Source organism: Lagenorhynchus albirostris, chromosome 8 (genome assembly GCF_949774975.1).
Source record: "Lagenorhynchus albirostris chromosome 8, mLagAlb1.1, whole genome shotgun sequence".
NCBI lineage: Eukaryota > Metazoa > Chordata > Mammalia > Artiodactyla > Delphinidae > Lagenorhynchus > Lagenorhynchus albirostris.
The window spans coordinates 9,900,445-9,918,744 of NC_083102.1; positions in this window are offsets into that span (position 1 = coordinate 9,900,445).

An 18,300-nucleotide genomic window follows, 5' to 3' on the forward strand; every position below is an offset into this window, starting at 1 on the left:
CAAATGATTGATTAGTTCAAACTCAGTATCTGATCCTCCCATTTATGCTCTAGTAGAATGACATTTAAGCCTATTTATACATAGTAAATAATGTACACAGTAAAATCCATTTTTATTAAGATCATGTTCAAAAGAGTAAAGCATTTAAACATTATCAATAACTACACATTGCAGATTGTTTTATTCTACTTCAATTATGTACAATCTGTATAATAAAGTACTGGCTAAGAGAAATATTTTCAAACTTGCTCTCCTCTGCCTTATCTATAACTTGGGTAATTATTCATTGAAAACACATCTTGATCTTGAATAACTACTCTGTGTTAAACCATATATATTTGCACTGTCCAATACAGTAGCCATTGGTCACAGCAACTATTACATACTTAACATGTGGCCAATCCAGATTGAGAAGTGTAATATACATAACCGATTATAAAACCTTGGTATATATAAAATAAGAATATAAAATATCTTATTAATAATTTTCATATTGATTGCAGGTTGAGATGATTTTTAGGTCTAATGGGTTACAGAAAGTGTTATACTGATTTTGCTCTTAAATAATTTTTCAATGTGGCTGATAGAAAATTTTAGCTTATACATTTGAGTTACCTTGTATTAATGTTAGAGCTGGGATATTTATGATACAGATATCAAAATGCATATAACTTGCTCTCAAAGAGTGACTATTATTTATTACTTCTGATGCTTTTCAGTGTATTGAAAACTCACAAGTGCCTAGTCAGGTAATGCGATGTATTTATATTACATCTAGGGATGGAAGGAATGAACTGGTAAAGTGATTTTTTCAGTGTCTTACATTTGGTAAAGATAGAAGCTAAACCTATCTAGCATTCAAAGGCATTTTTTTCCCTCTTTACATCTCTCGAGGGGGCAAAGGCCCAATAAAGAATAATCAAAATATATGATAGATTTTGGCACATAAACAAGTTCAAAGCTTGCTGGGGAATTTTTTAGCTCTCTCTATATCCACTTCATGCAGAGTTGAAAGACTAACAATTTGGGCAATGATATGAATCTGTTGCTTTCCATTTTTCAACTAAAAGTCAACTTTTCACCTCCACATCATGTTTTTATTAAAAGCCTCATGTTCTTTCCAGCAAAATCTCGCTGTTGAGTCCACTCCTCTCCTGTGTTGCTGAGTTAACTAATGTAAGAGTGAGATATGCTAAGCTTTCATTCTTTTAGAATTTGAAAGCAAAGCCTTTGCAGCAAATAAGCGCACTGAATAAACAAGTGACTACTGTAGAGCACAGGGAACTATATTCGATATCCTGTGATAAACCATAATGGAAAAGAATATAAAAAAGAATGTGTGTATATATATGCATATATACGTATATGTATATACATGTATAAACGAATCACTGTCGTACAGCAGAAATTAACACAACACTGTAAATCAACTATACTTCAATTAAAAAAAAAAAAGAGCCCCGCAATGCTGTACACTTTCATGATGGTACTTCTTTCCCTTAGAAAAGTTTTCAACATTGAGAAATATGCTCGCAGTTTGTTTTTTTTTAATTGTAAAAAAATATAATAGCCCCCCCCAAAAAGAGAAAAAGTGAAAAAGAAAGAGATAGTACACCCACATTTCTGTTAGCGCCATGATTCAGAAGTTGCTCAAATTGTTCTGATCACATTTCATTTCCCTGGACTTAGTCATACAAGTGTCTGATATTAGAAGGGAGGCTCGAAAACATAGCCCCTGACAGTCTATGGCCCCCGGGTGCATACAGCTACAAGGAAGGAGAGAACTGACAGAGGTTCATAATTAGAAATGTCTGTGACCGAGGAGCTTCAAGATGGCGGAAGAGTAAGACGTGGAGATCACCTTCCTCCCCACAGATACATCAGATATACATCTACATGTGGAACAACTCCTATAGAACACCTACTGAACGCTAGCAGAAGACCTCAGACCTCTCAAAAGGGAAGAAACTCCCCACGTACCTGGGTAGGGCAAAAGAAAAAAGAAAAAACAGAGCCAAAAGAATACGGACTGTACCTGCACCAGTGGGAGGGAGCTGTGAAGGAGGAAAGGTTTCCACACACTAGGAGCCCCTTCGCGGGTGGAGACTGCGGGTGGCGGAGGGGGAAGCTTTGGAGCCGTGGGAGAGAGTGCAGCAACAGGGGTGTGGAGGGCAAAGCGGGGAGATTCCCACACAGAGGATCGCTGCCGACCAGCACTCACCAGCCTGAGAGGCTTGTCTGCTCACCCGCCGGGGTGGGCGGGGCTGGGAGCTGAGGCTTGGGCTTCGGTTGGAGCGCAGGGAGAGGACTGGGGTTGGTGGCGTGAACACAGCCTGCAGGGGGTTAGTGCGCCAAGACTGGCCAGGAGTGCGTCTGGGAAAATGTCCGGACCTGCCGAAGAGGCAAAAGCCTTTTTCTTCCCTCTTTGTTTCCTGGTGCGCGAGGGGAGGGGATTCAGAGCCCCGCTTAAAGGAGCTCCAGGGACGGGCGCGAGCCGCGACTAACAGCGCGGACCCCAGAGATGGGCATGAGATGCTAAGGTTGCTGCTGCCACCACCAAGAAGCCTGTGTGCGAGCCCAAGTCACTCTCCACACCTCCCCTCCTGGGAGCCTGTGCAACGCGCCACTGCCAGGGTCCTGTGATCTAGGGACAACTTCCCCCGGAGAACACACGGTGCCTCAGGCTGGTGCAACGTCACGCCGGCCTCTGACGCCACAGGCTCGCCCCATATCCGTACCCCTCCCTCCCCCCTCCTGAGTGAGGCAGAGCCCCCGAATCAGCTGCTCCTTTAACCCCGTCCTGTCTGAGTGAAGAACAGATGCCCTCAGGCGACCTAAACGCAGAGGCGGGGACACATCCAAAGCTGAGCCCTGGGAGCTGTGCGAACAAGGAAGAGAAAGGGAAATCTCTCCCAGAAGCCTCAGGAGCAGAGGATTAAATCTCCACAATCAACTTGATGTACTCTGCATCTGTGGAATACCTGAATAGACAATGAATCACCCCAAATTGTGAAGGTGGATTTTGGGAGCAAATATATATTATTTTTTCCCCTTTTTCTCTTTTTGTGAGTGTGTATGTGTATGCTACTGTGTGTGATTGTCTGTATAGCTCTGCTTTTACCATTTGTGCTAGGGTTCTGTACGTCCGGTTTTTTTTTTTTTTTTTTTTTACTTTTTAGAATTTTTTCTTATTTTTTTTATTTTCTATTTTAATAACTTTATTTTATTTCACTTTATTTTATTTAATCCCCTTTCTTTCTTTCCTTCCTTCCTTCCTCCCTCCCTCCCTCCCTCTCTCTCTCTTTCTTTCTTTCTTTGTTCTTTCTATTTTTTCTCCATTTTATTCTGAGCCATGTGGAGGACAGGCTCTTGGTGCTCCAGCCAGGAGTCAGTGCTGTGCCTCTGAGGTAGGAGAGCCAACTTCAGGACACTGGCCCACAAGAGACCTCCCAGCTCCATGTAATATCAAATGGCAAAAACCTCCCAGAGATCTCCGTCTCAACACCAAGACCCACCTTCACTCAACAACTAGCAAGCTACAGTGCTGGACACCCTATGCCAAACAACTAGCAAGACAGGAACACAACCCCACCCATTAGCAGAGAGGCTGCCTAAAGTCATAATAAGGCCACAGACACCCCAAAACACACTACCAGACGTGGACCTGCCCACCAGAAAGACAAGATCCAGCCTCATCCACCAGAACACAGGCACTAGTCCCCTCCACCAGGAAGCCTACACAACCCACTGAACCAACTTTAGCCACTGGGGACAGACACCAAAAACAATGGGAACTACGAACCTGCCACCTGCAAAACAGAGACCCCAAACACAGTAAGATAAGCAAAATGAGAAGACAGAAAAACACACAGCAGATGAAGGAGCAAGGTAAAAACTCACCAGACCTAATAAATGAAGAGGAAATAGGCAGTCTACCTGAAAAAGAATTCAGAATAATGATAGTAAAGATGATCCAAAATCTTGGAAATAGAATAGAGAAAATAAAATAAATGTTCAACAAGGACCCAGAAGAATTAAAGAGCAAACAAACAATGATGAACAACACAATAAATGAAATTAAAAATTCTCTAGAAGGGATCAATAGAATAACTGAGGCAGAAGAATGGAGAAGTGACCTGGAAGATAAAATAGTGGAAATAACGACTGCAGAGCAGAATAAAGAAAAAAGAATGAAAAGAACTGAGGACAGTCTCAGAGACCTCTGGGACAACCTTAAACGCACCAACATTCGAATTATAGGGGTCCCAGAAGAAGAAGAGAAAAAGAAAGGGACTGAGAAAATATTTGAAGAGATTACAATTGAAAACTTCCCTAATATGGGAAAGGAAATAGTTAATGGAGTGCAGGAAGCACAGGGAGTCCCATACAGGATAAATCAAAGTAGAAACATAACAAGACACATATTAATCAACTATCAAAAATTAAATACAAAGAAAACATATTAAAAGCAGCAAGGGAAAAACAACAAATAACCCACAAGGGAATCCCTATAAGGTTAACAGCTGATCTCTCAGCAGAAACTCTGCAAGCCAGAAGGTAGTGGCAGGACATATTTAAAGTGACGAAGGAGAACAACCTACAACCAAGATTACTCTACGCAGCAAGGATCTCACTGAGATTCGATGGAGAAATTAAAACCTTTAAAGACAAGCAAAAGCTGAGAGAGTTCAACACCACCAAACCAGCTTTACAACAAATGCTAAAGGAACTTTTCTAGGGAGGAAACACAAGAGAAGGAAAAGACTTACAATAACACACCCAAAACAATTAAGAAAATGGTAATAGGAACATACATATCGATAATTACCTTAAATGAAAATGGATTAAACGCTCCCACCAAAAGACATAGACTGGCTAAATGGATACCAAAAAAAGACCCACATATATGCTGTCTACAAGAGACCCACTTCAGACCTAGGGACACATACAGACTGAAAGTGAGGGGATGGAAAAAGATATTCCATGCAAATGGAAATCAAAAGAAACATGGAGTAGCAATTCTCATATCAGACAAAATAGACTTTAAAGTAAAGACTATTAGGAGAGACAAAGAAGGACACTACATAATGATCAAGGGATTGATTGAAAAAGAAGATAAAACAATTGTAAATATTTATGCACCCAATATTGGAGCACCTTGATACATAAGGCAAATACTAACAGCCATAAAGGGAAATGGACAGTAACACCAACATAGTAGGGGACTTCAACACCCCTCTTTTACCCACGGACAGATCATCCAAAATGAAAATAAATAAGGAAACACAAGCTTTAAATGATACATTAAACAAGATGGACTTAACTGATATTTATAGGACATTCCATCCAAAAACAACAGAATACACATTCTTCTCAAGTGCTCATGGAACATTCTCCAGGAAAGATCATATCTTGGGTCACAAACCAAGCCTTGGTAAATTTAAGAAAACTGAAATTGTATCAAGTATCTTTTCCGACCACAACGCTATGAGACTAGATATCAATTACAGGAAAAGATCTGTAAAAAATGCAAACACATGGAGGCTAAACAATACAATACTTAATAACCAGGTGATCAGTGAATAAGTCAAAGAGAAAATTAAAAAATACCTAGAAACAAATGACAATGGAGAAACAATGACCCAAAACCTATGGGATGCAGCAAAAGCAGTTCTAAGAGGGAAGTTTATAGCAATACAGTCCTATCTTAAGAAACAGGAAACATCTCAAATAAACAACCTAACCTTGCACCTAAAGCAATTAGAGAAAGAAGAACAAAAAAAAACACCCCAAAGTTAGGAGAAGGAAAGAAATCATAAAGAGCATATCAGAAATAAAGGAAAAAGAAATGAAGGAAACGATAGCAAAGGTCAATAAAACTAAAAGCTAGTTCTTTCAGAAGATAAAATTGATAAACCATTAGCCACACTCATCAAGGAAAAAAACGGAGAAGACTCAAATCAAGAGAATTAGAAATGAAAAAGGAGAAGTAACAAATGACACTGCAGAAATACAAAGGATCATGAGAGATTACTAAAGCAACTCTATGCCAATAAAACGGACAACTTGGAAGAAATGGACAAATTGTTAGAAATGCACAACCTGCCAAGACTGAACCAGGAAGAAATAGAAAATATGAACAGACCAATCACAAGCACTGAAATGGAAACTGTGATTAAAAATCTTCCAACAAACAAAAGCCCAGGACCAGATGGCTTCACAGGCGAATTCTATCAAACATTTAGAGAAGAGCTAACGCCTATCCTTCTCAAACTCTTCCAAAAAATAGCAGCGGGAGGAACACTCCCAAACTCATTCTATGAGGCCACCATCACCCTGATACCAAAACCAAACATGCCACAAAAAAAGAAAACTACAGGCCAGTATCACTGACGAACATAGATGCAAAAATCCTCAACAAAATACTACCAAACAGAATCCAACAGCATATTAAGAGGATCATACACCATGATCAAGTGGGGTTTATTCCAGGAATGCAAGGATTCTTCACTATACGCAAATCAATCAATGTGATACACCATATTAACAAATTGACGGAGAAAAACCATATGATCATCTCAATCGATGCAGAGAAAGCTTTTGACAAAATTCAACACCCATTTATGATAAAAAACCCTGCAGAAAGTAGGCAAAGAGGGAACTTTCCTCAACATAATAAAGGCCATATATGACAAACCCACAGCCAACTTCGTCCTCAGTGGTGGAAAATTGAAACCATTTCCACTAAGATCAGGAATAAGACAAGGTTGCCTATTCTCACCACTATTATTCAACATAGTTTTAGAAGTTTTAGCCACAACACTCAGAGCAGAAAAAGAAATAAAAGGAATCCAAATTGGAAGAGAAGAAGTAAAGCTGTCACTTTTTGTAGGTGACATGATACTATACATAGAGAATCCTAGAGATGCTACCAGAAAACTACTAGAGCTAATCAATGAATTTGGTAAAGTAGCAGGATACAAAATTAATGCACAGAAATCTCTGGCATTCCTATACACTAATGATGAAAAATCTGAAAGTGAAATTAAGAAAACACTCCCATTTACCATTGCAACTAAAAGAATAAAATATCTAGGAATAAACCTACCTAAGGAGACAAAAGACCTGTATGCAGAAAATTATAAGACACTGATGAAAGAAATTAAAGATGATACAAATAGATGGAGAGATATACCATGTTCTTGGATTGGAAGAATCAACATTGTGAAAATATCTCTACTACCCAATGCAATCTACAGATTTAATGCAATCCCTATCAAACTGCCACTGTCATTTTTCACAGAACTAGAACAAAAAACTTCACAATTTGTATGGAAACACAAAAGACCCTGAATAGCCAAAGCAATCTTGAGAATGAAAAATGGAGCTGGAGGTATCAGGCTCCCTGACTTCAGACTATACTACAAAGCTACAGTAATCAAGGCAGTATGGTACTGGCACAAAAATAGAAATATAGATCAATGGAACAGGATAGAAAGCCCAGAGCTAAACCCACACTCATATGGTCACCTTATTTTTGATAAAGGAGGCAAGAATATACAAGGGAGAAAAGACACCCTGTTCAATAAGTGGTGCTGGGAAAACTGGACAGCTACATGTAAAAGAATGAAATTAGAACACTCCCTAACACCATACACAAAAATAAACTCAAAATGAATTTGAGACCTAAATGTAAGACTCGACACTATAAAACTTTTAGAGGAAAACATAGGAAGAATACTCTTTGACATAAATCACAGCAAGATCTTTTTTGATCCACCTCCTAGAGTAATGGAAATAAAAACAAAAATAAACAAATGGGACCTAATGAAACTTCAAAGCTTTTGCACAGCAAAGGAAACCATAAACAAGACGAAAAGACAACGCTCAAAACGTGAGAAAATATTTGCAAATGAAGCAACTGACAAAGGATTAATCTCCAAAATTTACAAGCAGCTCATGCAACTCAATATCGAGAAAACAACCAACCCAATCCAGAAATGGGCAGAAGACCTAAGTAGACATTTCTCCAAAGAAGATATACAGATTGCCAATAAACACATGAAAGAATGCTCAACATCATTAATCATTAGATAAATGCAAATCAAAACTACAATGAGATATCATCTCACACAGGTCAGAATGGCCATCACCAAAAAATCTAGAAACAATAAATGCTGGAGAGAGTGTGGAGAAAAAGGTACACTCTTGCACTGTTGGTGGGAATGAAAATTGATACAGCCACTATGGAGAACAGTATGGACGTTACTTAAAAAACTAAAAATAGAACTACCATACGACCCAGCAATCCCACTACTGGGCATACACCCTGAGAAAAGCATAATTCAATAAAGTCATGTACCAAAATGTTCATTGCAGCTCTGTTTACAATAGCCAGGACATGGAAGCAACCTAAGTGTCCATCAACAGATGAATGAATAAAGAAGATGTGGCACATATATACAATGGAATATTACTCAGCCATAAAAAGAAACGAAATTGAGTTATTTGTAGTGAGGTGGATGGACCTAGAGTCTGTCATACAGAGTGAAGTAAGTCAGAAAGAGAAAAACAAATACCGTATGCTAACACATATATATGGAATCTAAGAGAAAAAAAAAGGTTCTGAAGAACCTAGGGGCAAGATGGGAATAAAGAGACAGACCTACTAGAGAATGGGCTTAGGATATGGGTGGGGGAAGGGTAAGCTGGGACAAAGTGAGAGAGCGGCATGGACATATATACACTACCAAACGTAAAATAGATAGCTAGTGGGACGAAGCCGCAGAGCACTGGGAGATAAGCTTGGTGGTTTGTAACCACCTAGATGGGTGGGATAGGGAGGGTGGGAGGGAGGGAGATGCAAGAGGGAAGAGATATGGGACCATATGTATATGTATAACTGATTCACTTTGTTATAAAGCAGAATCTAACACACCATTGTAAAGCAATTATACTCCAATAAATGTTAAATAAATAAATATTAAAAAAAGAAAAAGAAAAAAGAAATGTCTGTGACAACGTATTTACCTAATACCTTTGCAAAAAACTTCCAAGTTAGGTTGAAAAGGGACAGTCTCTGTTCTCAGATCCATCACTTATACATTTCAAACTCCAGTCAAATTGCTGTATTCTCTAAACATCCAGTTCTTTTTAATATGTGAAATAAAGATATTTAGCCCAATGATGTTAATATTCCAGAATTACTGTGGGCCTTAAAGATTGTAATGTCTAAAGATACATCGTGAACTGTAAAGCTCTAAATTAAATCAAAGATATAATTTCAATTGTGAAGGAAGACTTGCTCTATTAAGTACCATCATTCAAAAGCTAATAAAATTGACAGAACAACTAGAAATGAAGTAAATGTTATATTCATCAAATTAAAAAAATATAATTAAAAATGAAAATAATTAAAAATGGAAAAAATAATTCAGAGGAAATGTTTGTAAGACATCACAATTAAGCAGACAATGTGATTTGTGCACATAAATAAAACTACACACACAAATAAACACAAGATCCACACATATACTTTTCATTTAACATTGAAAAAATTCTTTAAGCCAAGGTTTCTGTTTTCCAAATGAAGAAAACTGAGGTTCAGAGAATTATGTAACTAAACTGGTAACAGAACTGATACTAGAATCCACATCGGATTCTAATGTCAGAGCTAAAGCTTCAACATTTATTCACACTTTGTAATTACTGAGCCAAACATTATTTATTAATGAATCTTAGATTTAAAAATACCAGTAACATTACCAAAATTAATCTTACGATGCTGACTTTAATTCTAAACATTTCATCTTTGCCTTAGAGAAAAGATCTCAGTAGCTTCAATTAGATTACTAGTCCAAATAGGAAACATATATTTTTACAATTACCTGCTTAATTCATAATAAGATTCTCTAGGTAAAATATATATAATAAAGTATTCATATCCTAGTGATGGGGATTATATAATTTTATTGATTTTGTTAATTTTGCTAAATATGAGATGCCCAAAATGGGAACCATATCTTTATATGTTGTCATGGAGTGAATTGAAAATGTTTGATCCCTGATGAAATATTCACATTTTTTTCAGTTTAGTGGGAATCAATAATGATTTATCATCATTAGTCCACTGGAGACAATATCCAAGTGTCAAACTACAAAGCTTATCAGCTTCATCCATGTTTAAATTTCCTTTAAAACAGAGGTGTGAGGATGCTTATTGTAAATGGAAACAAGATTGGATTGCAGCCTGGTTCCCAGGATGACTGAATACTTTCTGGTTGAGGCAGTATTAAATAAGATGATTAACAAGAGACTGTATTTTTTTTTTCTTTTGCAAAGTTAATGGATCAGCTTTCAGAGTGAGTTCCAGAAGGCACACATACGGCTACTCAAGTCAGTTGGAAAAATGAGTAATGGAAACCTTATGGAAAGTTAACTGTTTTGAAAATGTCCAGATTAGCAGACTGAGTCAGCTGCAATTTCTGGTTATATAGCAGCAGAGAGATATATCAAAAGCAATTCTTCAACCCTAAGTTGCAAGGTTGGTGAGGGGGAGAGGAAAATATGCCTTTGAGACTTCTGAATGTTACTTGCCCTTCCCTGAAAATCCATCAAGGTAACGAGTGGTTCATACCTGTTAAAGGGCATTGCTGCCTCGGTGAAGCACTTAAAGATATGAGCTTTCTTTGAATACAAGGAAACGAAAAGGTCAAGCTAATCTCATCAGGAACCATTGAATGCTTAAGTTTCTTTGACAAGTGTGTGTGGTAGACATATGAGTAATACAGAAAATAGATGATGACAGAGAGGCTGAATCATTTTTATGAAGTCTTTGTATATCATATAGGAAAACAAGTTTGGATCACTTCTCTGGAGACCATCTCAATGCTGTATAAAACCATTGCTTCTTAGCTCTCAACTATACAGCTTTGACCTAAAATTGTGAAATAAGTACTTTTCATCTGTCTTGATTATCTTTCACTACTTTGTCTTGGTCCAATAACTTAATACTCTTTCCCCATATCTACTTTTAAAATATATTCTCAGCCACTTTGCTATTAGCATTCATAATTAACAACAGCTTTAAAATATATAGTAAGATTTATTTATACCATGACACTCCATGCCCCATAGTTAATCCAATATTAGAATGCCCAGCGTTATCAGTAATTCTCACTCTACTATATAAATTGCTAAATCTTCTCTGAAAGAAAAAGACTCAAACTCTGACATTCTTTATTATGTAATATTCAAATGTTTAGCAATTGAATTTTTGACTATTATTTTATCAAAAAGTGTTTCAGTATTATGTCATGGATTTTTATTTTATACTTTGTAGTATAATCCAATAGTACATTGGCCATCCAGTTAATTTTTAAATTTCAGTTATTATAATTTTAAGAGCAAGAATTTCCACTTGGTTCTCTTTTATCGTTTCCAATTGTTCCTTTCAGATTGTCTACTATCTTATTAAGACCATATATTTTTTAATATATTTTATAATTACTTGAATATAATAGACACAATTTGATAAATCCAATATTTTTGCCATCACTGGGTTGGCTTCTATTGACTATCTTTTTAATTTTTTTTATTATGAAACACATTTTTATGTCTCTTTGAGTAACTGGTAATTTTTTAAAACTTTATATTGGATATTGTGGCTTATACATTGTGAAGGTGCTGGGTTCTGTTGCCTTCCTCTAAAGCATTGACTTTTATTGTAGTAGTCAGTTCAATTGCTGCTGATCACGTTGAACTTGGATAAGTTTGATTTTATGTCTTTTATGCCTGGGGAAAGCCCAGTATGTTTTCCAAACCTTTCTAAATTAGCAAGACTCAATCTCCAAACTCAATCTCCTACATAGATGTTATCAAGACCTGGTTTCAGACTGTGTTAGGGTAGGACTATAGAAATCTTATTCTCGAATGAGGACGTAACTCCTAAAGCATGGCCTCAATGGAGTCTCTATTAGATGCTCAGTGTACTAGGGGTGTGTTAGAACAGCAGTGTCCCCAGCATATCTCAGCCTCTAGTATCTATGCTTCATTCTCAACCTCATAGCTGCCAACTTCTGGTAACTCTGTATAGTCTCACTCTGTGTATAGACAGCGCAATCTTAGCCGAATACTTTGGAGGAATTTCTTCTTGACTTCGTTGGATTCCTTTCTTCTATACTGCTCTCATTCATAGATTATAGCTGCTTCATCTGCCCCAAACTCTGATTTTTGCCTTCTCCACTCAGCAGGACCACATGATTTGTTTGGACTCCATTGCATTGCACACAGGCCAGAAATTTGTCCCTAGGGAAAGGACAGCATTGAAAGTGGGACTGCCTTTGTGCATGTCCATTCTCTCCAGGATCATGTTCTTGCATTAGCTGTTGTCTAATTATATAAAAATTTGATATATTTATATGTGTATACACACATTTGTTGGTTTAATTTTCTCATCATTTACAGTAGGAGGGCTAGTCTGGTAGTATATGGGAAAAATGTTCTCCTAGAAAGTGAGTTGAAATATTTTTTCATATTTATAAAGTGCTTATTACAAATAATTTCAACCTTCACCATTGCCCTTAGGAATTTTGCTGTAAATCAAATCTTATTTTTCCATTGTTCTTCCATGTAAAATGAGAGTTTTGTTAGAAAGTGCTGGGGATTACTTATTGGCATATTTTCCCCATTTCTGTAGACTTCTAAGTATTTTGAGTATTTGCAATTTGGATTCCAGACAAATGTTCAGAAAAGAAACACAAAGTGATTGTTTCCAGTGGTTTGTTTAATTGTATAACATCATCTCTGAACCACAATCAGAGTTGTTAAAGCAGAAGCAGCAATTAAAGGAAAATTAACTTGGAACAAATAAATAAAATTCATTTCCTCATTTCTAAAGAATTTTCACTGAAAGATTTCAAGATGAATAAGTCCAGAATCCAAATTGCACTGAATTCTTTCTATAGGTAACTTTATAACTTCATCTTTAAATGCTTTTTTCTGTCCATTATTGAATTAACATCTGCTAAGTTTATCTACCACGTGTTTTTTAAAACCTAAGAATTACAATTTTAGGTCAGTATGAAAAGTAATTATTATTAACTTGACATTTTTAATAATGTCTTTAAGTGACTGCAATCCACTGTCAGGACACAGCCTTTAATCCTTTGTCCTCTATGAGCATCTTCCATTAGTAAGTTTCTCTTACTTGTTAAGTTCCTACTAGGATGTGTATATCGATTCTTACACAAAGTGTTAATCAAATTATTAATTAAATAGGTACTGATTTTACTTCTCATTTGATCTTTATAATATATTTATTTTTTAAATTAATTTATTTGGTTGTGCCGGGTCTTCGTTGCGGCAGGTGAGCTCCTTCGTTGTGGGAGGCGGGCTCTTCAGTTGTGGCATGGGAACTCTTAGTTGCAGCATGGATGTGGGATCTAGTTCCCTGACCAGTTATTTAACCCGGGCCCCCTGCAATGGGACGCGGAGTCTCATCCACTGCACCATCAGGGAAGTCCCCTCATTTGATCTTTTAAAGATCATAACTAAAAAAAATATTCCTAGAGTTACTGCATTGCCATCTAATGGAACAGATTTCGCTGCAGATGGTTTAGAAGCTCTATGAGCAGATACAATCTGCTAGCATTGGCCTTTGAAGCTATATAAATGGTTAGGTTAAGGTTCACTTTCAATTCTTTATCCTATGGAACATGACTTTTCTTCCAAGTGATCTTTGGCTTATGGAAAATTTGAGAACTGCCAAGACGTGGCAGAAATGTAGAATACATGTAAGAGAGTAGTGTGAAATGAAGATTAAAATGTAAACAGTTAGACCATAAAGGAAATCGTAAGAAAGTAATTGTTATAAAATGAACCTAGAGAGGAAAATTTCAATAAAGAGTTTAATTTTATCTGTTACTCATTTGACATTATCCAAGAGCCTTTGAAGGATTTTAAGCAAGCATGTAATGAGGTCAGATCTTCACTTTGACATGCCAAAGAGGTATCAACCACCCAAATGCTAGGAATGACTTTCCCAAGGTGAGATGAACAATAGTTGGCTGTGGTGATTGTGTCCTTTATTCTTTCCTTTATTCCAGTCTACTACTCCTTATTGCCAGGCACATTCATCCCCGGGGCCATACAGTCAGAGTTATCTTTCTCGCATTGAAGGACTAGACTGTCTAGAGGATTGATCTTAGGTTCGTATGAGGATAAGTGATTTTGTTAACTTAGCACTCATGAGAAAATGGATTTCAAAACCTCTTCTGTGCTAAGAATGACACATCATTTATTACTTGAATCATTTTAGATAAATGCCTTTATATCTGCTAGTGGGAACTTTTGGTAATTTCTAATGTTATTAAAAGTACAAAGGAAAATTTATTGGGGATATGAAAATCTCTTGACTCCCTGACAGATTCTAGACAAGGAGAAGAGTTTGGAGGATCACGAATAATGGATGTGACATTCTTCTTTAGGAATATAATGATGAAAATTTAAGGATGGAAAATATTTACATGCTTAAGCTATACTTACTATCTATAGTTGATTAAAAGTTTTGTTTTACCCCCAATTTTAATTTTAGTTGCTCACGTATTTGGTGAGCACTATGAATCTTGATATTTTGCCACAAAAATAATAGAATTTTAGATTTGCAAGACTGTTTGGCCCAACATTTTCCCTTTTTATTCTCCTCATTGAAATATCCTCAATTCTCTATTCTGTGTCAAGATTTTCTAATTTTTCCTAGTATTTACCATTCTTCCTTAGATAAGCTACTTTTAATCTCTTGTACTTTTCAAATGTTTCATTGGGAAATAAAACCATGTTAAGAAAAGAGGGACCAAGGTATGAAAGACAAGGCCAATAACTGAAGAAATTATTACAAAATAAAGGAATTTATCCTCTTCTAATCCAGTCATATAAGAGGTAAGGATTCTAGTACAAAAGAAGGTTATAAGTAGAGCAACTAAGTTCAAATGTACCTTGGACAGGATTTAATTCTGTTTTCCTGACATCATGTATCATTAAAGTCTGCTGTAACTCTAAATTGCCAAAATTTAGATGACAGATTTTTATGATCATACTTGTAAGTAGCAGAATAAATTTTAGGCAGAAATTTATTTATTAATTTATTTTCTTTTAGTCATATCTTCTCTTCTGTGACCCACCAACACCCATACAATATTTTATTATTTATTTTTGCTTAGCTTACACCCATACCACAGAAATACTTAGGGGATGGAAGCTGGAGAGGAGGGAATGCTATCCAACCCTACCTAGTTTTACCATCGTCTATCACTTCTAAAAAATATGTGTATTCCTCTCAGTTCCTTAACGTAACAGATTTTGGAACTTTAAAGACAAGAAGAGTTTCCCTTATTTCTCTGCTATCATGCAATCATATCTCCCCCTTGAGACAATGAAAGCATAATGACTAAGTAACTTAGGCTAAGGTGTGTCAAAGTGGAGAGGGATGGGAGCTTAAAAAAAGTTCCAAGGGCTTCCCTGGTGGCGCAGTGGTTGAGAGTCCACCTGCCGATGCAGGGGACGCGGGTTCGTGCCCCAGTCTGGGAAGATCCCACATGCCGCGGAGCGGCTGGGCCCGTGAGTCATGGCCGCTGAGCCTGCGCGTCCGGAGCCTGTGTTCCGCAACGGGAGAGGCCACAACAGTGAGAGGCCTGCGTACCGCAAAAATAAATAAATTAATTTAAAAGTTCCAAATGCATTATCCTGTAATGTATATCTTTGCTTTTCCGGCAGTGTCTTTCACATAAAAGTCCTCATTAAACATTTGGTGAGTGAATGAATGACCTGGGATGAACTATGTCTGTACACAAAGTTTGAGGTGACCAGGACACCTTCCAATTTGAGAAAATAATATTAGACAGCTGTGACCCTGGAGAGACTATTGCTTCAGCTGGAGCTCATATAAATTCAGCATGTTAAAGAATGTTAATCTTTTGTTGTTGAATATTCAAAAGTATGGCAACTGGTTAGAAATTGCTTGAAATTTATTTCAGTTTATAAAAGTGTTCCCAGCTTTAAAACGAGCTGCTCCCCAATTTAGCGAAACAATTTTGATGAGGTGATTTTCACATGGGCTTAGAGAGAGGGGAGATGTGTGTGGGAAAAAAAGCCTAAAGAAGTGTGTACGGATGGACAAGTTGTAAAGGTGTCATGGGGTCTACCTAAGGGACTGGTGTCACAGCTTGTGCCTGGCAGCTTTGGAGAGATGGTTGAGGGCTTTAAGGAGAACAAAGTCTTCAAGAGTTGCTTTGTAAATCATGGGGCACAAATAGGGCTGCTCTGATGGTCATTTAAGAATGTGTGAATCTGAATTGGAAGGAAAATTTCTCCATACATATGCAAGGCACAGCGTTACTGTGGTGCAGTGGAGTCTCCAGAGGACCCAATATCACCCTGACGTCTTGAAAGTTTTGTCTTAGATGCTAGCAGATAAGCACCAGCAGTAATGGCGGTGATGAGGAACTTGGGGATAATGAACATGGGTGGCGAACATTAGTGGTATTAAGAGCAGGTGAGGAAGAGCATCAGGACATCAATGAAGAGAAAACTCAAAGTACCAGCCAACCAGAGTGTGTTGTGTGTTGGAATGTGGGAAGGTGCTAATGAAGGATGGTGTTTCTTCATAAACCTGGCCGTTTGTCATTAGCATCTAAGGGCACAAGCCATAGAAACAAGGATGATTATTCTTAATGCAGCCCCATTTGTACCCACTACTGTCTGACATGATTCACCTGTATATACTTGTTTGTTTTTCAAAAGATTCTTACATTCACTGTCTTAGAAAAGACAATTTAATAACTCATTCCCAGTCAAGCTGGACTCTTGGCATGTCCCTAGGTTAGGGTTACCAGAGTATCAAATAAAATACAGTACACCTACTATAATTTTAACTTTATATAAACAGCAAATAATATTTTAAGGTAAGAATGTCCCCAATATTGCCTGGGACATACTTAGATTCCCCCACCAAAAAAAGGTGTTTATCTAAAATTCAAATTTAACAAGGTGCTCTGTGTTTTTATCTGGCAACTCTACCCTAGATTTCTAGACCTGTTGCATCAGTAACCTCCATCTGCCAGGTGCCCATCTCACACCCTATATATATATATATATATATATATATATATATATATATATATATAGTGAGTTTACACACTTTTTCAAAGAAGAGAGAAGGATTTAAGTGTGGCAATATATAAAATATTAGAGACAGCAAGACACAAAAATAAATTTTACTCTTGGATCTACTATTCACTGACTGCTGTCTATTCCTGAGCTTGGATTTCCTTATCTGTGAATGAGAATGATACACTGTGGTGTCATAGGAACACATTTTATGTTTTTTTTGGTTATTTGTTTTGTTTTTAATGGTAGGGTGATATCAAGGGGTTACATATATAGATATTCATATATATATATATATATATATATTCCAGTTATTATCAACACTTTTAGCTTTAGGAAATGAACTCTAGCTGGGACTACACAATTTTGATCCCACATTATGATAAGAAGATACTGCCCATTTGTTTCATATAAAATGTTTGAAAGAAGTTAATATTCATCTCACTTTGAATAACTCTCTGATGCCCGATTTCCAGCAATCCTTTGAATTTTTCTGTTTTCAAAAATATTGCTTCTAGGGGACAGATTGCCATGGTTTCTTCAAATAAAGTCCCAATCATACTTATTTAAAGAGAACTTCATTGTCAAATGGACAGGATTTATTCATCAGAGGAAATAACCACAGCAGAGTGTAGACACAAAGGTTCCAGTACACTGAAACGGTAGCTTGAACACTTAAGCTCAATTTCAACAATAAAAGGCTTGTGACACTCAGAAACCTCTTTAAACTTCTGAGGTCTCAGTTTCTTTAAATATGAAATCATGGCAACAGAATAGACTTGTGATTCCCAAACGCAGTTGAATAGAATCATCCTGAGATTTTTTTCTTTCAATTTTAGATTCCTGGGTTCCACCCAAGACCTAAACGATCTGGCGACCACATCTGGGGAATCTCCCTATGACAAGCATTACCTCAGAAAATAAAGACAGTCCAGGACCAGTTGGTAGGCTGATACAAAAAATATGAGTTAATAATATTTATCTAGGGCTTCCCTGGTGGCGCAGTGGTTGAGAGTCCGCCTGCCGATGCAGGGGACACAGGTTCGTGCCCCGGTCTGGGAAGATACCACGTGCCGCGGAGCGGCTGGGCGCGTGAGCCATGGCCGCTGAGCCTGCGCGTCCGGAGCCTGTGCTCCG